Source organism: Arachis ipaensis, chromosome B6 (genome assembly GCF_059453495.1).
Source record: "Arachis ipaensis isolate K30076 ecotype BB chromosome B6, ASM5945349v1, whole genome shotgun sequence".
In the NCBI taxonomy this organism is placed as follows: Eukaryota; Viridiplantae; Streptophyta; class Magnoliopsida; order Fabales; family Fabaceae; genus Arachis; species Arachis ipaensis.
This window is the reverse complement of record NC_142441.1, coordinates 64,893,490-64,916,147: the sequence shown is the minus strand read 5'-3', so window position 1 is coordinate 64,916,147 and position 22,658 is coordinate 64,893,490. Positions and strand designations below refer to the sequence as shown.

Below are 22,658 nucleotides of genomic sequence, written 5' to 3'. Positions count from 1 at the left end.
CAGAGAGTAGATTCAACTTAATTGCAAGAGCTAGGAAAGAAATCCAAGAGCTTAGAGACTCAATGAGACTAGAAAACAAGTCTAGATCTCAATTCCTTCCTTGATCCAATAGAGAACAATTTTTGAAAGAAAATAAAATTTAAAACAGTAAAGGAAATTCAGATCCACTTCTTGGAACACTTGAGAAGAGAGGTAAAAGATGATTCTCAAACTTAGAATCAATAAAGCTCTTCAATCTCAATTCAAATTCCAAGAGTAGATAGCAAATGTAGCAGAAGAAATGGAAACGAAATCAGAAAGCTTAATCCAATTCACAATTCCTTAGAATTATGCAGAAGAGAACAAAGATGAATTGTAGATCAAGGATTGAAACAGAATTCCTTCAATTTCCATCCACAATTCAAAAACAGAAAGCAATAATGCAAAAGTGAGAACAAGGAGGAGAGAACTCAGCTCTCAATCCCAATTCCCAAATCCAAGCTCAAAATAAAAAAAAAGCAAAAGGTCAAAAAGGTCCAAAAGGTCAAAAAAAATTCCTCTCTCACTCAAACTAAGTCCTATTTATACACTTTCTATTTTTTATCTTCAGAATTTGGAGTGGACTTCTCATTTGGTGAAGAATTGGATCCAAAGTGGCAATTGAATAATAATTGGACCCATGGTGCACCTCCAGGGGAGCGTTCAGTTAACTAAGTTAACTGAGTGCTTCAAGTCTTGTTAAAATTGCTCATGGTGCTTGGCTCCAGGGGACCGCTCAGTTAGGCTTTTTTAACTGAGCGCTACACATGCCTTTGCCCTTCAATTTGGTGCATGACAAGCTTCCTTGGGTGTGCCTTGCATAGCCTCCTTGTGCGTGCCTCATAGCATTAAGTTAACTTTGTTAACTTAGCGCCCCTTGATGTTTGAGTGAGGCCAGCTTCGAGCCTTGGTGGAAGCAATTCGGCCAATTTTTGTTGCAAAAGGTAGCACTCAGGGAAGAAGTTTTAACTGAGCGCCCCTTTTACTTTGGTGTAGTGCTTTTCTTTTTGGCTTGAGGCTCTGATGAGCGGATAATTTATATGCTTTTTGGCATTGTTTTTACATAGTTTTCAGTATGATTTAGTTAGTTTTTAGTATATTTTTATTAGTTTTTAAATAAAAATCACATTTCTGGACTTTACTATGAGTTTGTGTGTTTTTCTGTAATTTCAGGTATTTTCTGGCTGAAATTGAGGGACTTGAGCAAAAATCAGATTCAGAGGTTGAAGAAGGACTACAGATGCTGTTTGATTCTGACCTTCCTGCACTCAAAGTGGATTTTCTGGAGCTACAGAACTCCAAATGGTGCGCTCTCAATTGCGTTGGAAAGTAGACATCCAGTGCTTTCCAGCAATATATAATAGTTCATACTTCTTCACGGGTTTAGACGACACAAACTGGCGATCAACGCCTGCTTCCTGCCCTATTCTGGAGTTAAACGCCAGAAACAGGTTGCAAAGTGGAGTTAAACGCCAGAAACAGGTTACAAACTGGCGTTCAACTCCAAGAGAAGCCTCTACACATGTAAAGCTCAATGCTCAGCTCAAGCACACACCAAGTGGGCCTTGGAAGTGGATTTCTGCATCATTTACTCATTTTTGTAAACCCTAGTAACTAGTTTAGTATAAATAGGACTTTTTACTATTGTATTTAAATCTTTTGATCTGATCTTTGATCAATTTTATGCTATCTTAGACCTTTATGGGGGCTTGCCATTCGGCCATTCCTGGACCATTATCACTTATGTATTTTCAACGGTAGAGTTTTTACACACTATAGATTAAGGTGTGGAGCTCTGCTGTTTCTCATGAATTAATGCAAAGTACTATTGTTTTTCTATTCAATTCACACTTATTCCTCTTCTAAGATATTCATTCGCACCCAAGAACATGATGAATGTGATGATTATGTGACGTTCATCACCATTCTCACCTATGAACGCGTGCATGACAACCACTTCCGTTCTACATGAAGATGAGATAGAATGAGTATCTCTTAGATATCTAATACAGGGGACCAAGTCCGAGATATTAGAGTCTTCGTGGTATAAGTTAGAACCCATGGATGGCCATTCTCGAGATCCAGAAAGTCTAAACCTTGTCTGTGGTATTCCGAGTAGGATCTGGGAAGGGATGGCTGTGACGAGCTTCAAACTCGCGAGTGCTGGGCATAGTGATAGACACAAAAGGATAGTAAATCCTATTCCAGTATGATCGAGAACTGACAGATGATTAGCCATGCAGTGACAGCGTATTGGACCATTTTCACAGAGAGGACGGGATGTAGCCATTGAGAACGGTGATGCCCAACATACAGCTTGCCATGGAAAGGAGTAGGAATGATTGGATGAAGACAGCAGGAAAGCAGAGGTTCAGGAGGAACGAAAGCATTTCTATACGCTTATCTGAAATTCTCACCAATGAATTACATAAGTATCTCTATCCTAGTTTATATTTTAATTATGTTTTAATTATCAATTCTCTATAACCATTTGAATCCGCCTGACTGAGATTTACAAGGTGACCATAGCATGCTTCAAGCCGACAATCTCCGTGGGATCGACCCTTACTCACGTAAGGTTTATTACTTGGACAACCCAGTGCACTTGCTGGTTAGTTGTGCGAAATTGTGATAAAGTGTGATTCACGTTTGAGAGCACCAAGCATTTGGCGCCATTGTTGATGATCACAATTTCGTGCACCAAGTTTTTGGCACCGTTGCCGGGGATTGTTCGAGTTTGAACAACTGACGGTTCATCTTGTTGCTCAGATTAGGTAATTTTATTTTATTTTAAAGCTTTTTTTTATCTCTTATTTTTGAAAATAATACAAAAAAAAATTTCTTATTTTTCATTTTAACCAAAATGATTTTTGAAAAAAACCAAAAAAAAAATTTCTTATAAAATCATAAAAACCAAAAATTTTATGTCTCTTGTTTGAGTCTAGTGTCAATTTGTAAGTTTGGTGTCAATTGCATCTTTTTAATTCTTCTTAAAATTTTCAAAAATTCATGCATGTGTTCTTCATGATCTTCAAGTTGTTCTTGATGATTCTATGTTTGATCTTTAATTTTTCTTGTTTTGTGTCTTTTCTTGTTTTTCATATGCATTTTCAATTTGTTAGTGTCTAAAGTTTGAAAATTTCTAAGTTTGGTGTCTTGCATGTTTTTCTTTTCTTAAAAATTTTCAAAAATAACTCTTGATCTTCAAAGTGTTCGTGGTGTTCATCTTGACATTCAAAGTGTTCTTGCATGCATTAGTTGTTTTGATTCATAATTTCTATGTTTTGTGTCAATTTTGTGTTTTTCTCTTTCATCATTAAAAATTCAAAAATCAAAAAAATATCTTTCCCTTTTTCTCTCATAAATTTTCGAAAATTTGAGTTGACTTTTTCAAAACTTTTTAAAATCTAGTTGTTTCTTATGAGTCAAATCAAATTTTCAATTTAAAAATCCTATCTTTTTCAAATCTTTTTTCAAAAATCAAATCTTTTTCATTTTTTCTTTCATATTTTCGAAAATTTCAAATTGATTTTCAAAAATCATTTTCTTATCTTGTTTCATAATTTAAAATCTTTACTAACAATTAATGTGATTGATTCAAAAATTTTTAAGTTCGTTACTTGCCTAGTAAGAAAGGTTCAGTCTTTAAATTTTAAAATCATATCTTTTTGTTTCTTGTTAGTCAAGTAATCAACTTTAATTTTCAAAATCAAATCTTTTTAAATTTCTTTTTCAAATCTTTTTCAAAATAAGTTTCAATCACATCTTTTTCAAAATCAATTTCAAAATCCTTTCTAACTTCTTTTCTATCTTCTTATCTTTTCAAAATTGATTTTCAAATCTTTTTCAATTAATCTTATCTTTTTGTTTAATTCTTATCTTTTTCAAAACTACCTAACTAATTCTCTCTCTAATTTTCGAAAATCACCTTCCTCTTTTTCAAAATTTCTTTTTAATTAACTATTTATTTTAAATGTTAATTTGATTTAATTTTATTTTCCTTTCTTCATTTTCGAATTTTAACTTTAATTTTTGAATTAAAAACAAAAATATTTTTCTTTTCTTTTTAATTATTTTTGAAATTCTCTCCCCCTCATCTCTTTCTAATTATTTTATTTATCTACTAACACTTCTCTTCTTCTTAAAAATTTGAACCCTATCCCTCTTTCTGTGTTCGAATTCTTTTTCTTCTCTTCTACTCACATAAAGGAATCTCTATACTGTGACATAGAGGATTCCATATTTTCTGTTATCTTCTTTTTCATATGAGCAAGAGCAAGGACAAGAACATTCTTGTTGAAGCTGATCTGGAACCTGAAAGGACTCTGAAGAGGAAGCTAAGAGAAGCTAAAACACAACACTCTGAAGAGGACTTTACTAAAATTTTCGAAAAAGAAGGAGACATGACCGAAAATAATAACATTGCAGGGAAGATGCTTGGTGACTTTACTGCACCAAATTCCAATTTACATGGAAGAAGCATCTCAATCCCTGCCATTGGAGCAAACAATTTTGAGCTAAAGCCTCAATTAGTTTCTCTGATGCAACAGAATTGCAAGTTTCATGGACTTCCATCAGAAGATCCTTTTCAGTTTTTAACTGAATTGCAGATCTGTGATACTGTTAAGACCAATGGGGTCGATCCCGAGGTCTACAGGCTTATGCTTTTCCCGTTTGCTGTAAGAGACAGAGCTAGAATATGGTTGGACTCTCAACCTAAAGACAGCCTGAACTCTTAGGATAAGCTGGTCACAGCTTTCTTAGCCAAGTTTTTTCCTCCTCAAAAGCTTAGTAAGCTTAGAGTGGATGTTCAAATCTTCAAACAGAAAGAAGGTGAGTCCCTCTATGAAGCTTGGGAGAGATACAAGGAACTGACCAAAAAGTTTCCTTCTGACATGCTTTCAGAATGGACCATCCTGGATATATTCTATGATGGTCTGCCTGAATTATCTAAAATGTCATTGGACCATTCTGCAGGTGGATCAATTCACCTAAAGAAAATGCCTGTAGAAGCTCAAGAACTCATTGACATGGTTGCAAATAACCAGTTCATGTACACTTCTGAAAAGAATTCTGTGAGTAATGGGACGCCTATGAGGAAGGGAGTTCTTGAAATTGATACTCTGAATGCCATATTGGCTCAGAACAAAATATTGACTCAGCAAGTCAATATGATCTCTCAGAGTCTGAATAGATTGAAGGAATTATCCAACAGTACTAAAGAGGCATCTTCTGAAGAAGAAGCTTATGATCCTGAGAACCCTGCAATAGCAGAGGTGAATTACATAGGTGAACCCTATGGAAACACCTATAATCCCTCATGGAGAAATCATCCAAATTTCTCATGGAAGGATCAACAAAAGCCTCAACAAGGCTTTAATAATGGTGGAAGAAATAGGTTTAGCAATAGCAAGCCTTTTCCATCATCCACTCAGCAACAGACAGAGAATTCTGAGTAGAATCCATCTAGCTTAGCAAATATAGTCTCTGATCTATCTTAGGCCACTCTAAGTTTCATGAATGAAACAAGGTCCTCCATTAGAAATTTGGAGGCACAAGTAGGCCAGCTGAGTAAAAGGGTCATTGAAACTCCTCCTAGTACTCTCCCAAGCAATACAGAAGTAAACCCAAAGAGAGAGTGTAAGGCCATTGATTTGACCATGATGACCGAACCTAGAAGGGAGGAGGATGACGTGAATCCTAGTGAGGAAGACCTCCTGGGACGCTCAGTGACCAATAAGGAGCTTCCCTTTGAGGAACCAAAGGAATCTGAGGCTCATCTAGAGACCATACAGATTCCATTGAACCTCCTTCTGCCCTTCATGAGCTCTGATGAGTATTCTTCTTCTGAAGAGAATGAAGACGTTACTGAAGAGCAAGTTGCTAAGTACCTTGGTGCAATCATGAAGTTGAATGCCAAATTATTTGGTAATGAGACTTGGGAAGATGAACTTCCCTTGCTCACCAATGAACTGAATGCATTGGATAGGCAAAAATTACCTCAAAAGAAATAGGATCCTGGCAAATTCTTAATACCCTGTACCATAGGCACCATGACCTTTGAGAAGGCTCTGTGTGACCTGGGGTCTGGAATAAACTTAATGCCACTCTCTGTAATGGAGAAACTTGGGATCTTTGAGGTGCAAGCTGCCAGAATCTCATTAGAGATGGCAGACAACTCAAGAAAACAGGCTTATGGACAAGTAGAGGACGTGTTAGTAAAGGTTGAAGGCCTTTACATCCCTACTGATTTTATAATCCTAGACACTGGGAAGGATGAGGATGAATCCATCATCCTTGGAAGACCCTTCCTAGCCACAACAAGAGCTGTGATTGATGTGGACAGAGGAGAGTTGGTCTTCCAACTAAATGAGGACAACCTTGTGTTTAAAACTCAAGGATCTCCTTCTGTAACCATGGAGAGGAAGCATGAAAAGCTTCTCTCACTGCAGAGTCAACCAAAGCCCCCACAGTCAAACTCTAAGTTTGGTGTTGGGAGGCCACAACCAAACTCTAAGTATGGTGTTGAACCCCCACATTCAAACTCTAAGTTTGGTGTTGGGAGGTTCCAACCTTGCTCTGATTATCTGTGAGGCTCCATGAGAGCTCACTGTCAAGCTATTGACATTAAAGAAGCGCTTGTTGGGAGGCAACCCAATGTTATTTAATCATATCTATTTTATTTTCTTTTTGTTATTTCGTGTTTTATTAGGTTGATGATCATGTGGAGTCACAAAAACTACTAAAAAATTAAAAACAGAACGAAAAACAGCACACCCTAGAGGAGGAGCATTCTGGTGTTTAAACGCCAGAAACAAGCATCTGTCTGGCATTTAATGCCAGAAACAAGCATCTACCTGGCGTTAAACGCCAGAAACAGGCTACATTTGGGTGTTTAACACCAGAAACAAGCAGCAGTCTGGCGTTAAACGCCAGGATTGCACAGCAAGGGCATTCTGCACGCCTAATTGGAGCAGGGATGTTAAGTCCTTGACCCCACAGGATTTGTGGACCCCACAGGATCCCTACCTACCCTACCTCTTCTTCTCTCCTCTTCACACCTTTTCATAACATTCTTCCTCAATTAACCTCCACCAATCACCTCCATTACTCCTCCAAAACCATCATACAACCCACCTACACCCACCCACTCAAATTCAAACCATCACTCCTTCCTTTTCACACATCATAACCACCTAAAACCCCTTGACCGAACCCACCACACACTTCCATCTCCTCCATTTCTTCTTCTTCTCCTCCTTTCCTCATTCTTTTGCTCGAGGACGAGCAAACATTTTAAGTCTGGTATGGAAAAAGTATTGCTTTTTTGTTTTTCCATAACCATTTATGGCACCTAAGGCCAGAGACATCTTCATTGAAGAGGACAAGCCCATCACTAAGAAAAGGATAGAGCAAACAAGAGATCATGGACCTCAACAAAAGCATGAGGAAATTCCTCACCATGAAATCCCTGAGATGCCTCAAGGGATGCACTTCCCTCCACAAAACTATTGGGAGAAAATCAACACTTTCTTAGGAGAATTAAGTTCCAACATGGGACAACTAAGGGTGGAGCACCAAGAGCACTCCATCATCCTCCATGAAATTAGAGAAGATCAAAGAGCTATGAGGGAGGAGCAACAAAGACAAGGAAGAGACATAGAGGAGCTCAAAAGCACCATTGGTTCTTCAAGAAGAGGAAGACACCACCCTCACTAAGGTGGACCCGTTACTTAATCTCCTTGTTCTTATTTTCCTATTTTTCATCTACTATGCCTTATGTTTTATTTATGTTTGTGTTTTTACTATATGATCATTAGTATTTAAATGTCTATGTCTTAAAGCTATGAATGTCCTATGAATCCATCACCTCTCTTAAATGAAAACTGTTCTAAAAACAAAAGAATAAGAAGTACATGGTGTCGAATTCATCTTTGAAACTAGTTTAAGTATTTTGATGTGGTGACAATACTTTTTTTTCTGAATGAATGCTTGAACAGTGCATATGTCTTTTGATATTGTGGTTTATGAATGTTAAATATATTGGCTCTTGAAAAAATGATGAAAAAGGAGAAATGTTATTGATAATCTAAAAAATCATAAAAATGATTCTTGAAGCCAGAAAAAGCAATGAATACAAAAGCTTGCAGAAAAAATGCGAAAAAAAAATAAAAAAATGGCGAAAAGAGAAAGAAAAAGAAAAAGCAATCAGAAAAAGCCAAAAGCTCTTTAAACCAAAAGGCAAGAGAAAAAAGCCAATAGCCCTTAAAACCAAAAGGCAAGGGTAATAAAAAGGATCCAAGGCTTTGAGCATCAGTGGATAGGAAGGCCTAAAGGAATAAAATCCTGGCCTAAGCGGCTAACCCAAGCTGTCCCTAACCATGTGCTTGTGGCGTGAAGGTGTCAAGTGAAAACTTGAGACTGAACGGTTAAAGTCGAGGTCCAAAGCAAAAAGAAGAGTGTGCTTAAGAACCTTAGATACCTCTAATTGGGGACTTTAGCAAAGCTGAGTCACAATCTGAAAAGGTTCACCCAGTTATGTGTCTGTGGCATTTATGTATCTGGTGGTAATACTGGAAAACAAAGTGCTTAGGGCCACGGCCAAGACTCATAAAGTAGTTGTGTTCAAGAATCAACATACTGAACTAGGAGAATCAATAACACTATCTGAATTCTAAGTGTTCATATAGATGCCAATAATTTTGAACTTCAAGGGATAAAGTGAGATGCCAAAACTATTCAAGAGGCAAAAAGCTACTAGTCCCGCTCATCTGATTGGAGCTAAGTTTCATTGATATTTTGGAATTTATAGTATATTCTCTTCTTTTTATCCTATTTGATTTTCAGTTGCTTGGGGACAAGCAACAATTTAAGTTTGGTGTTGTGATGAGCGGATAATTTATACGCTTTTTGGCATTATTTTTACATAGTTTTCAGTATGATTTAGTTATTTTTTAGTATATTTTTATTAGTTTTTAAATAAAAATCACATTTCTGGATTTTACTATGAGTTTGTGTGTTTTTCTGTGATTTCAGGTATTTTCTGGCTGAAATTGAGGGACTTGAGCAAAAATCAGATTCAGAGGATGAAGAAGGACTGCAGATGCTTTTTGATTCTGACCTCCCTGCACTCAAAGTAGATTTTCTGGAGCTACAGAACTCCAAATGGCGCGCTCTCAATTGCGTTAGAAAGTAGACATCTAGGGCTTTCCAGAAATATATAATAGTTTATACTTTGCCCGAGTTTAGAAGACACAAACTGGCGTTCAACGCCAGCTTCCTACCCTATTCTGGAGTTAAACGCCAGAAATAGGTTTCAAAGTGGAGTTAAATGCCATAAACAGGTTACAAACTGGAATTCAACTCCAAGAGAAGCCTCTACAATTGTAAAGCTCAATGCTCAGCCCAAGCACACACCAAGTGGGCCCCGGAAGTAGATTTCTGCATCATTTACTCATTTCTGTAAACCCTAGTAACTAGTTTACTATAAATAGGACTTTTTACTATTGTATTTAAATCTTTTGATCTGATCTTTGATCAGTTTTATGCTATCTTAGACCTTTATGGGGGCTGGCCATTCCTCCATGCCTGGACCATTATCACTTATGTATTTTCAACGGTAGAGTTTCTACACACCATAGATTAAGGTGTGGAGCTCTGCTGTTCCTCATGAATTAATGCAAAGTACTATTGTTTTTCTATTCAATTCACGCTTATTCCTCTTCTAAGATATTCATTCGCACCCAAGAACATGATGAATGTGATGATTATGTGACGCTCATCACCATTCTCACCTATGAACGCGTGCCTGACAACCACTTCCGTTCTACATGAAGATGAGATAGAATGAGTATCTCTTAGATATCTAATAAGGGGACCGAGTCCGAGATATTAGAGTCTTCGTGGTATAAGTTAGAACCCATGGATGGCAATTCCTGAGATCCGGAAAGTCTAAACCTTGTCTGTGGTATTCCGAGTAGGATCTGGGAAGGGATGGCTGTGATGAGCTTCAAACTTGCGAGTACTGGGCGTAGTGACAGACGCAAAAGGATAGTAAATCCTATTCCAGTATGATCGAGAACCGACAGATGATTAGCCATGCAGTGACAGCGCATTGGACCATTTTCACAGAGAGGACGGGATGTAGCCATTGAGAACGGTGATGCCCAACATACAGCTTGCCATAGAAAGAAGTAGGAATGATTGGATGAAGACAGCAGGAAAGCAGAGGTTCAGGAGGAACGAAAGCATCTCTATATGCTTATCTGAAATTCTCACCAATGAATTACATAAGTATCTCTATCCTAGTTTATATTTTAATTATGTTTTAATTATCAATTCTCTATAACCATTTGAATCCGCCTGACTAAGATTTACAAGGTGACCATAGCTTGCTTCAAGCCGACAATCTCCGTGGGATCGACCCTTACTCATGTAAGGTTTATTACTTGGACGACCCAATGCACTTGCTGGTTAGTTGTGCGGAATTGTGACAAAGTTTGATTCACGTTTGAGAGCTCATAAACCACTATTTTATGGTGTATATTGTGCTTAATTGTATGGTTTTATCAATTCTTTACCCACTTATTCATATGATTGGCATGCATTTATATTTCCTTCCTAAAATTATTACATGATTGAATATTTGCTTCCTAAAGACTTTTAATTATGTATTTTAATTCTCCTTCATTCCATTAGATGCCGTGATCTGTGTGTTAAGTGTTTCAGGCTTTATAGGGCATGAATGACTTGGAATTTGGAAAGGAAGCTTGCAAAAATGGAAGGAACACAAGAAATTGAGGAGATGACCAGCGAGAAGTGACGCGGACGCATGGTTCACGTGACCGCTCGGATTGGAACTGCACAAGTGACATGGAGGCGTAGACGACGCGCACGCGTGGCAAGGCAAAACGCCGAATGACGCGTTCGCATGAATGACGCGATCGCGTGACATGCGCGATCTGCAGAATCTGCAGAATTTGCTGGGGGCAATTTTGGGCCCTGTTTTGACCCAATTTTCGGCCCAGAAAAGCAGACTAGAGCCAAGAAACATGCAGAAATGAAAACAACAATTCATTACAGACAATTCTCAGTTCTAGATCTAGTTTTACTCCTCCTCTAGGTTTTCTCTCTTCACATTCATAGTTCTTAGGATTTTATTTTTATTGCTTTTTGCATTGGGATATTGAGAAGAGTTATTACCTCAGCAAGACTTTGTCATTCTAGTTTGTTTTCTTTACCTGTCTCTTACTCTTCCATGTCCTTTGTTTATTTAGAATTATTATTGAATTATTTTTAGAGTTTATTAATACAAGAACTATTTTTATTTTTAATTGATCCCTTTGATTATTGTTTATCATGTGTTTCTATATTTCCCTTTCCTATGTTATGAATTCTACATTCACAATGAGCGAGTAGTTCCATAACTTGGATGGGAGTTGATTGAAAGGAAGACCTTGAGTTGGAATGCTTAAAAGAAAAATTGTAATTGGGTTTATTGTTGGTTTGCCCTCTAGTCACTGACACCAATCCTTTTTAATTGAGCGGATTTGGACTTCTGAATAGAAATAGCTTTCTAACTTGTTTGACTTTCCCTTACCTAGTAAGGGATAACTAACAGAACAACCCTCAATTATCAATTAATCTTGAGAGTACTCCAACAGGCAGCAGAACCAGAACCAGCCATACAGAGCACCTCACCTGAGGCTATCCCAAGGACCACTGAATAACCAACAGCAGACCTCTCAGATCACTTACCCCTCTTCATCTGCTAATGATGAGTTACTACAATCTATTGATCGGAGACAACAGGCCATGAAAAATAACCTTAATTCTACTCTAAATGGTCTGAACTCTACCTTGCAAGCTCTTATCTCACAGATTGGATCAATGAATAACTCCAATAACCAGCCTTTGAGCTCCAGTGGAATCCCCTCTCAACCATTACCCAATCCAAAGGGTGGCATCAATGCCATCACCCTAAGGTCCGGAACCATACTGCAGGAGAGGAATCAGGAGGAGCCAAACCCACCAGAACACGCCTCAGCTGAAGAGGTGGTGGAGGTAGAAGATGTTGAAGAGGAAGAGGACATACAGGACAGGGTTGATGAAAAAGAAGTTCAACCACGGGAAGAAGCACCAGAGGACGCTGAAGCTGTGAAGAACACCATTCCCATTCCATTTCCACAACTTGCAAGGAAGCCCAGGAAGCAGCTGGAACCTGATCCCAAAATGGTAGAAATATTCAAAAAGGTTGAGGTAACTGTTCCCCTTTTAATGTTATTCAGCAGGTACCTATGTACGCAAAGTTTCTAAAAGATTTATGTATACATAAAGAAAAAATTAATGAATTAGAAACTATTCCTTTAGGTAGTTCTATATCTGCTTTAATGGGAGGTATACCTGAAAAGTGTAGTGATCCGGGCCCATGTATGGTTAATTGTGTTATTGGTGGTGTGATATTTTCTGACTGCATATGTGATTTAGGAGCATGTGTTAGTATAATGCCTTTGTCTATATATGATAATTTGAGGTTCCCTCCCTTAAAAAGGTCGGCAGCTCGTTTTATGTTAGCAGATAAAAGCATTATTACAGTGGCTGGAGTTGCTGAAGATGTATTAGTGGGCATTAAGGGGCTCACCTTTCCCATTGATTTTTATATCCTGGAGATGCCCCAAAATGACTCAGAAAAGCCATCATCAATCCTACTCGGAAGACCATTCCTGAAGACCTCAAAGTTCAAATTGGATGCTTTTTCAGGAACATACTCTTTTGAAATAGATGGCCGAGTAGTAATCTTCAATCTGAATGGAGCTATGAAGCATCCTCCGGAGGATCATTCTATCCTCCAGTGTGACATCATAGATGAAACCGTGGCTGAAGTTCACCATGAGGAATTTGAAGAGAGTTACATAGGACAAGGTCCAAGTGTGGGGACATTCTCAGAGGACAATGAAAGTGCTTTACCATTGTTACCAGCTCTAGATACCCCAGAGCCTGACCATGAGCAGAAGTTAGAATTGAAACCCTTCCCTCCACACCTCAAATATGCTTACCTTGAGGACAAGCAGAAGTTTCCAGTTATCATTGCAAGGGAACTCACTTCTCAACAAGAAGAGTAGTTACTTAGTGTGCTGAGGAGGCACAAGAAGGTAATTGGCTGGAGTTTGGCAGACATAGTAGGTATCAACCCTCAAGTTTGTGAGCACAGAATATTTTTAGAAGAGGGAGCAAAGCCTGTCCATCAACCCCAGAGAAGACTGAACCCCACTACCTTAGAGGTTGTCAAAAAGGAAGTGACCAGACTGCTGGAGGCAGATATCATCTACCCCATCTCAGACAGTGATTGGGTAAGCCCAGTACAAGTGGTGCCCAAGAAGTCTGGAATCACTACAGTGAAGAATGAGCATGGAGAGCTCATGGCAACCAGAGTTCAGAATGCCTGGAGGGTCTTCATTGACTACAGACGCCTAAGCCAGGCCCCTCGTAAGGATCACTATCCTCTTCCATTCATTGATCAAATGCTGGATCGCCTGTCAGGTAAATCACATTATTGTTTTTTAGATGGTTACACAGGCTATTTCCAAATTCATATAGCTCCTGAAGATCAGGAAAAGACCACTTTTACATGTCCTTTTAGGACTTATGCTTACAAGAGAATGCCCTTTGGCTTGTGCAATGCACCAGCTACTTTCCAAAGGTGCATGATGAGTCTTTTCTCTGATCTTATTGAGGACTGTATGGAGGTTTTTATGGATGATTTTAGTGTATATGGTGACTCCTTTACTCTTTGCTTGGATAGTTTATCTAGAGTGTTAGATAGATGTGTCAATACAGACCTTGTATTGAATTTTGAAAAATGTCACTTTATGGTCAAACAAGGGATTGTACTAGGACATGTTTTGTCTAATACTGGCATTTCTGTAGATCCAGCAAAGGTGGATGTTATTTCTAGTTTACCTTACCCCTCTTCTGTGAGGGAAGTCTGTTCATTCCTTGGCCATGTAGGTTTTTACAGGAGATTCATTAAGGACTTCAGTAAGGTAGCTCTTCCCTTATCCAGACTACTGCAGAAAGATATTGAGTTCGAGTTCAGTGAGGATTGCAAACAAGCGTTTGATAAGCTGAAGACCGCCCTGACTCAAGCTCCAATTGTGAGAGGACCAGACTGGAGCCAGCCATTTGAAATAATGTGCGATGCTTCCAACCATGCAGTAGGTACAGCACTGGCTCAGCGTGAAGGTAAGGACCCCTTTGTAATTGCTTATGCGTCTAAAACTTTAGATGCCGCTCAGTCTAATTATACTACTACTGAGAAAGAGCTTCTTGATATTGTTTTTTCTCTGGATAAATTACGAGCCTATTTACTTGGTACGAAAGTAGTAGTGTACTCAGACCACGCAGCTCTAAAGTATCTATTAGCTAAAAAGAAATCCAAACCAAGGCTTATACATTGGATACTGCTACTACAAGAATTTGATTTAGAAATTAAGGATAGGAGTGGTAACCAGAATCTAGTGGCAGACCACTTGAGTCGCCTTGAGCACATTAAGCATGACTCCACTCCTATAGCTGATAATTTCCCATTTGATAACCTACAAGCAGTATCTAAGGTAGTCCCTTGTATGCACCTGTAGCTAATTATCTAGTTAGCCGCACTTTTCCTCCAAAATTTACTAAGCATCAAAGAGACAAGCTGAAAAGTGAGTCTAAATATTATATATGGGATGACCCATATTTATGGAGATGTGGCACTGACCAGGTAATTAGACGGTGTGTGCCTCAATCAGAATTCCAGATTATTTTAGAGGCCTGCTACTCATCTGAGAGTGGAGGACATTTTGGCCCTCAAAGAACAGCTAGAAAAATCCTAGACTATGGATTCTGGTGGCCTACTCTTTTTAGAGACAATGCTGAATTTTGTAAATCCTGTTTCCCATGCCAAAAATTTGGTAATATATCTAAGAGGGATGAGATGCCTCAACAAATTATGCTTTTCTGTGAAGTTTTTTATGTTTGGGGCATTGACTTCATGGGTCTATTTCCAATTTCTAATGGTTACTTTTATGTATTGTTTGCTGTGGATTATGTTTCCAAATGGGTGGAAGCAATTCCTACCCGCACTGATGATGCTAACACTATTTTTTCCTTTGTTAGAAACCACATTATTTGTCGCTTTGGATCCCCACGAGCAATCGTGAGCAATCAAGGCACCCATTTTTGTAACAGGAGACTAACAGGATTAATGAAGAAGCATGGGATAGTTCATAAAGTTGCAACCGCCTACCATCCTCAGACTAATGGGCAAGCTGAGATGTCAAACAGAGAGATAAAGGGTATCTTGCAGAAGATAGTCAAACCTCATAGGAGAGACTGGAGCACCAGGCTCAAAGATGTACTTTGGGCATACAGAACAGCATACAAGACACCCATTGGGATGAGTCATTTCCACTTAGTTTACGGAAAAGCCTGTCATCTCCCAGTTGAAGTAGAGCACAAAGCCTTTTGGGCAGTAAAAGAGTGCAACATGGGATTTGAAACAGCCGGAGCTGAAAGGAAATTGCAACTGCAAGAATTAGAAAGCCTTCGCCTGGAAGCTTATGAGAACTCAAGGTTGTACAAGGAAAAGATGAAGGCTGTACATGATCAGCAAATCAAGAGGAAAGAGTTCCAACCTAGGGACTTAGTCCTCCTTTACAAATCTAGACTGAGGCTCATGCCAGGCAAGTTGAGATCAAGATGGGATGGTCCATGGTGTGCGAAATCGTGATCATTCCATTGCTTGGTAACGGCGCTAAATACTCAATACACAAGTTCATGATCTTATATCTGTTTCACAACTTCGTACAACTAACCAGCAAGTGCACTGGGTCGTCCAAGTAATAAACCTTACGTGAGTAAGGGTCGATCCCACGGAGATTGTCGGCTTGAAGCAAGCTATGGTCACCTTGTAAATCTCAGTCAGGCGGATTAAATTGTTTTAAGAAATTATAGTGGATGAAAATAAATAAAATATAAAATAGGATAGTGGTACTTATGTAATTCATTGGTGAGAATTTCAGATAAGCGTATAGAGATGCTTTCGTTCCTCTGATCTCTGCTTTCCTGCTGTCTTCATCCAATCAATCCTACTCCTTTCCATGGCAAACTTTATGTAGGGCATCACCGTTGTCAATGGCTACATCCCATCCTCCTGTGAAAATGGTCCAATGCGCTGTCACTGCATGGCTAATCATCAGTCGGTTCTCGATCATACTGGAATAGGATTTACTATCCTTTTTAGTCTGTCACTACGCCCAGCACTCGCGAGTTTGAAGCTCGTCACAGCCATCCCTTCCCAGATCCTACTCGAAATACCACAGACAAGGTTTAGACTTTCCGAATCTCAGGAATGGCCATCCATGGGTTCTAACTTATATCACGAAGACTCTAATATCTCGGACTCGGTCCGCTCTATTAAATATCTAAGAGATATTCATTCTAGCTTGTTTGCATGTAGAACGAAAGTGTTTGTCAGGCATGCGTTCATAGGTGAGAATGATGATGAGCATCACATAATCATCACATTCATCATGTTCTTGGATGCGAATGGATATCTTAGAAGCAGAATAAGTTGAATTGAATAGAAAAACAGTAGTACTTTGTATTAATTCATGAGGAACAGCAGAGCTCCACACCTTAATCTATGGTGTGTAGAAACTCTACCGTTGAAAATACATAAGTGATAAGGTCCAGGCATGGCCGAATGGCCAGCCCCCATGATCTAAGAACAAAACGTCCCAAGATGTCCAATACAATAGTAAAATGTCCTATATATACTAGACTAGCTACTATGGTTTACAGAAATAAGTAATTGATGCAGAAATCTACTTCTGGGGCCTACTTGGTGTGTGCTTGGGCTGAGCTTGAAGTTTACACGTGGAGAGGTCATTCTTGGAGTTGAACGCCAGTTTGTAACATGTTTCTGGCGTTGAACTCCACTTTGCAACTTGTTTCTGGCGCTAAAAGCCAGACTACAACATGGAACTGGCGTTCAAAGCCAGTTTGTGTCGTCTAAACTCGGGCAAAGTATGGACTATTATATATTTCTGGAAAGCCCTAGATGTCTACTTTCCAACGCGATTGGAAGCGCGCCTTTTGGAGTTCTGTAACTCCATAAAATCCACTTTGAGTGCAGGGAGGTCAGAATCCAACAGCATCTGCAGTCCTTTTTCAACCTCTGAATCTGATTTTTGCTCAGGTCCCTCAATATCAGCCAGAAAATACCTGAAATCACAGAAAAATACACAAACTCATAGTAAAGTCCAGAAATGTGATTTTTAATTAAAAACTAATAAAAATATACTAAAAACTAACTAAATCATACTGAAAACTATGTAAAAATAATGCCAAAAAACGTATAAATTATCCGCTCATCACAAACCCAAACTTACATTGTTGCTTGTCCCCAAGCAACTGAAAATCAAATAGGATAAAAAGAAGAGAATATACTATAAATTCTAAACTATCAATGAAACATAGCTCCAATCAGATGAGCGGGACTTGTAGCTTTTTGCCTCTTGAATAGTTTTGGCATCTCACTTTATCCATTGAAGTTCAGAATGGTTGGCATCTATAGGAACTCAGAGTTCAGATAGTGTTATTGATTCTCCTAGTTCAGTATGTTGATTCTTGAACACAGCTACTTTATGAGTCTTGGCCATGGCCCTAAGCACTTTGTTTTCCAGTATTACCACCGGATACATAAATGCCACAGACACATAACTGGGTGAACCTTTTCAGATTGTGACTCAGCTTTGCTAAAGTATGCAATTAGAGGTGTCTAGGATTCTTAAGCACACTCTTTTTTTTGCTTTGGACCTTGACTTTAACCGCTCAGTCTCAAGTTTTCACTTGACACCTTCACGCCACAAGCACATGGTTAGGGACAACTTAGTTTAGCCGCTTAGGCCAGGATTTTATTCCTTTAGGCCCTCCTATCCACTGATGCTCAAAGCCTTGGATCCTTTTTATTTACCCTTGCCTTTTGGTTTTGAGGGCTACTGGCTTTTTGCTCTTGCCTTTTGGTTTTAAGAGCTTTTGGCTTTTTCTGCTTGCTTGTTCTTTTTTTTCTTTTTTTTTTCGCTATTTTTTTTCTGCAAGCTTTGTATCCACTGCTTTTTCTTGCTTCAAGAATCATTTTTATGATTTTTTAGATTATCAAATAACATGTCTCCTTGTCATCATTCTTTCAAGAGCCAACATATTTAACATTCTTAAACATCAAATTCAAAAGACATATGCACTGTTCAAGCATTCATTCAGAAAACAAAAAGTATTGTCACCACATCAAAATAATTAAACTAGTTTCAAGGATGACTTCGAAACCATGTACTTCTTGTTCTTTAGTTTTTAAAACATTTTTCATTTAAGAGAGGTGATGGATTCATATTCACTACTTTAAGGCATAGACACTTAGATACTAATGATCATGTAATAAGACACAAACATAAATAAACATTTAACATAAAAAATGAAAACAGAAAATTTAAGAACAAGGAATGAGTCCACCTTAGTGATGGTGGCGTTTTCTTCTTGAGGAACCAATGATGTCCTTGAGCTCTTCTATGTCTCTTCCTTGTCTTTGTTGCTCCTCCCTCATTGCTCTTTGATCTTCTCTAATTTCATGGAGGATGATGGAGTGCTCTTGATGTTCCACCTTTAGTTGTCCCATGTTGGAACTTAATTCTCCTAGGGAGGTGTTGATTTGCTCCTAAAAATTCTGTGGAGGAAAGTGCATCCCTTGAGGCATCTCAGGGATTTCTTGGTGATGAGCTTCTTCATGCGTCCCTTGAGATCCATGAATAAGCTCTCTTGTTGGCTCCATCCTTTTCTTAGTGATGGGCTTATCCTTATCAATGAGGATATCTCCCTCTATGTCAATCCCAGCCGAGTTGCATAGATGGCAAATGAGGTGAGGAAAGGCTAACCTTGCCATAGTGGAGGACTTGTCAGCCACCTTGTAGAGTTATTGAGGTATAATCTCATGAACTTTCACCTCTTCTCCAATCATGATGCTATGGATCATGATGGCCCGGTCTATAGTAACTTCAGACCGGTTGCTAGTGGGAATGATTGAGCGTTGAATGAACTCCAACCATCCTCTAGCTACAGGCTTAAGGTCCAGTCTTCTCAGTTGAACCGGTTTGCCTTTTGAGTCAATCTTCCATTGAGCTCCTTCCACACATATGTCCATGAGGACTTGGTGCAACCTTTGATCAAATTTGACTCTCCTTGTGTAGGGGTGTGCGTTCTCTTCCATCATTGGCAAGTTGAATGCCAGCCTTACATTTTCCGGACTGAAATCTAAGTAGTTCCCCCGAACCATGGTAAGATAATTCTTTGGGTTCGGGTTCTTACTTTGATCATGGTTCCTAGTGATCCATGCATCGGCATAGAACTCTTGAACCATTAGGACTCCGATTTGTTGGATGGGGTTAGTTAAAACTTCCCAACCTCTTCTTTGGATCTCATGTCAGATCTCCGGATACTCATTTTTCTTGTGTTTAAAAGGGACCTCGGGGATCACCTTCTTCTTGGCCACAACATCATTGAAGTGGTTTTGATGGGCTTTGGAGATGAATCTTTCCATCTCCCATGACTCGGAAGTGAAAGCTTTTGTCTTCCCTTTCCCTTTTCTAGAGGTTTCTCCGGTCTTAGGTGCTATCAATGGTAATGGAAAAACAAAAAGCTTATGCTTTTACCACACCAAACTTAGAAAATTGCTCGCCCTCGAGCAAGAGAAAAAAGAAAAGAAGTAGAAGAAGAAAGAATATGGAGGAGAGTGAGGGGGGTGTATTCGGCCAAGGTATAGAGGAGAGGGTTATGTTGTGTGGAAATGAAGGAGGGATGGAGGGGTTTATATAGTGAGGGGAGAGGGGGTGGTTCGGCCATTTTGAGTGGGTTTGGGTGGGAAAGTGATTTTGATTTTTTGAAGGTAGGTGGGGTTTTTGGGAAAGAGTGGAAGGATATGAGTGGTGGTAGGTGGTAATAGGGAAGAGAGATTGAGGTGATTGGTGAAGGGTTTCGGGGAAGGGTGTTTATTGGGAAGAGAGGATGAATGAGAAGAGGGAAGAGTATGAGTGGAGGTAGGTGGGGATCCTGTGGGGTCTACAGATGCTGAGATGATCCTGTGGGGCCCACAGATCCTGAGGTGTCAAGGATTTGCATCCCTGCACCAATTAGGCATGTAAAACGCCTTTGCATGCAATTCTGGCATTTAAACGCTGAATTGATGCTTGTTCTGGGCATTCAACACCCAGATGTAGCATGTTTCTGGCATTGAACGCCAGTTCTATGCTTGTTTCTGGCATTCAGTGCCAGATCCATGCTCTGCTCTGGCGTTGAACACCAGCCAGATGCTCCTTACTGGCGTTTAAACGCCAGTAAGTCCTTCCTCGAGGGTGTGATTTTTCTTCTGCTGTTTTTGATTCTGTTTTTAATTTTTGTATTTATTTTGTGACTCCACATGATCATGAACCTAATAAAACATGAAAGAACAATGAAAATAAAAATAAAATTAGATAAATAAAAATTGGGTTGCCTCCCAACAAGCGCTTCTTTAATGTCAATAGCTTGATAGTGGGCTCTCATGGAGCCACACAGGTGATCAGGTCAATTTTATAGACTTCCAACACCAAACTTAGATTTGGATATGGGAGTTCAACACCAAACTTAGAGTTTGGCTGAGGCCTCCCAACACCAAACTTAGAGTTTGACTGTGGGGGCTTTATTTGACTCTGTACTGAGAGAAGCTTCTCATGCTTTCTCTCCATGTTCACAGAAGGAGATCCTTGAGTTTTAAACACAAGGTTGTCCTCATTGAGTTGAAGGACCAACTCTCCTCTGTCCACATCAATCACAGCTCTTGCTGTGGCTAGGAAAGGTCTTCCAAGGATGATGCATTCATCCTTATCCTTTCTAGTGTCTAGGATTATGAAATCAGTAGGGATGTAAAGGCCTTCAACCTTTACTAACACATCCTTTACTTGTCCATAAGCCTGTTTCATGGATTTGTCTGCCATCTCTAATGAGAATTGGGCAGCCTGTACCTCAAAGATTCCCAATTTCTCCATTACAGAGAGTGGCATGAGGTTTATTCCTGACCCAAGGTCACATAGAGCCTTCTCAAAGGTCATGGTGCCTATGGTACAAGGTATTAAGAACTTTCCAGGATCCTGTTTCTTCTGAGGTAATGTCAGTTGATCCAGATCACTCAGTTCATTGATGAGCAAGGGAGGTTCATCTGCCCATGTCTCATTACCAAATAATTTGGCATTCAGCTTCATGATTGCAACAAGGTACTTGGCAACTTACTCTTCAGTAACATCCTCATTCTCTTCAGAAGAAGAATACTCATCAGAGCTCATGAAGGGCATAAGGAGGTTTAATGGAATCTCTATGGTCTCTAGATGAGCCTCAGATTCCTTTGGTTCCTCAGAGGGAAACTCCTTGTTAATCACTAGACGTCCCAGGAGGTCTTCCTCACTAGGATTCACGTCCTCTCCCTCCCTTGTGGGTTCGGCCATGATTGATATATCAATGGCCTTGCACTCTCTCTTTGGATTCTCTTCTGTATTGCTTGGGAGAGTACTAGGAGGTGTTTCAGTGATTTTCTTACTCAGCTGGCCCACTTGTGCCTCCAAATTTCTTATGGAGGACCTTGTTTCACTCATGAAACTTAGAGTAGCCTTGGACAGATCAGAGACTAAGTTTGATAAATTAGAGGTATTTTGTTCAGAGTTCTCTGTCTGTTGCTGAGAAGATGATGGAAAAGGCTTGCTATTGCTAAACCCGTTTCTTCCACCATTATTATAGCCTTGTTGAGGCTTTTGTTGATCCTTCCATGAGAGATTTGGATGATTTCTCCATGAGGGATTATAGGTATTTCCATAAGGTTCATCCATGTAATTCACCTCTGCTATTGCAGGGTTCTCAGGATCATAAGCTTCTTCCTCAGAAGATGCCTCTTGAGTACTGTTGGATGATTCCTTCAATCCATTCAGACTTTGAGAGATCATATTGACTTGCTGAGTCAATATTTTATTCTGAGCCAATATGGCATTCAGAGTATCAATTTCAAGAACTCCCTTCTTCTGAGGTGTCCTATTATTCATGGAATTTCTCTCAGAAGTATACATGAGTTGATTATTTGCAACCATGTCAATAAGTTCTTGAGCTTCTGCAGGCATTTTCTTTAGGTGAATAGATCCACCTGCAGAATGGTCCAGTGACATCTTGGAGAACTCAGACAGACCATAATAGAAGATATCCAGAATGGTCCATTCTGAAAGCATGTCAGGAGGACACCTTTTGGTCATCTGCTTGTATCTTTCCCAAGCTTCATAGAGGGATTCACCATCTTTTTGCTTGAAGGTCTGAACATCCACTCTAAGCGTGCTCAGCTTTTGAGGGGGAAAGAACTTAGCCAAGAAGGCCGTGACCAGCTTATCCCAAGAGTTCAGGCTATCTTTAGGTTGTGATTCTAACCATGTTCTAGCTCTGTCTCTTACAGCAAAAGGGAAAAGCATGAGCCTGTAGACTTCAGGATCTACTCCATTAGTCTTAACAGTCTCACAGATCTACAGGAACTCAGTTAAAAA

General features: G+C 39.3%; 2 non-coding genes across 2 annotated transcripts; one reads left to right on the top strand and one right to left on the bottom strand.

The window, feature by feature from the left end:
* Positions 1–4,811: 4,811 nt before the first annotated feature.
* Positions 4,812–4,919, bottom strand: LOC148556238 (small nucleolar RNA R71). Its single transcript, XR_015886854.1, has one exon. It is a non-coding gene; the product is annotated as a small nucleolar RNA R71 (small nucleolar RNA).
* A 17,427-nt stretch (positions 4,920–22,346) lies between these two features.
* On the top strand, positions 22,347–22,454 carry LOC148556237 (small nucleolar RNA R71). Its single transcript, XR_015887545.1, has one exon. It is a non-coding gene; the product is annotated as a small nucleolar RNA R71 (small nucleolar RNA).
* Positions 22,455–22,658: the final 204 nt, after the last annotated feature.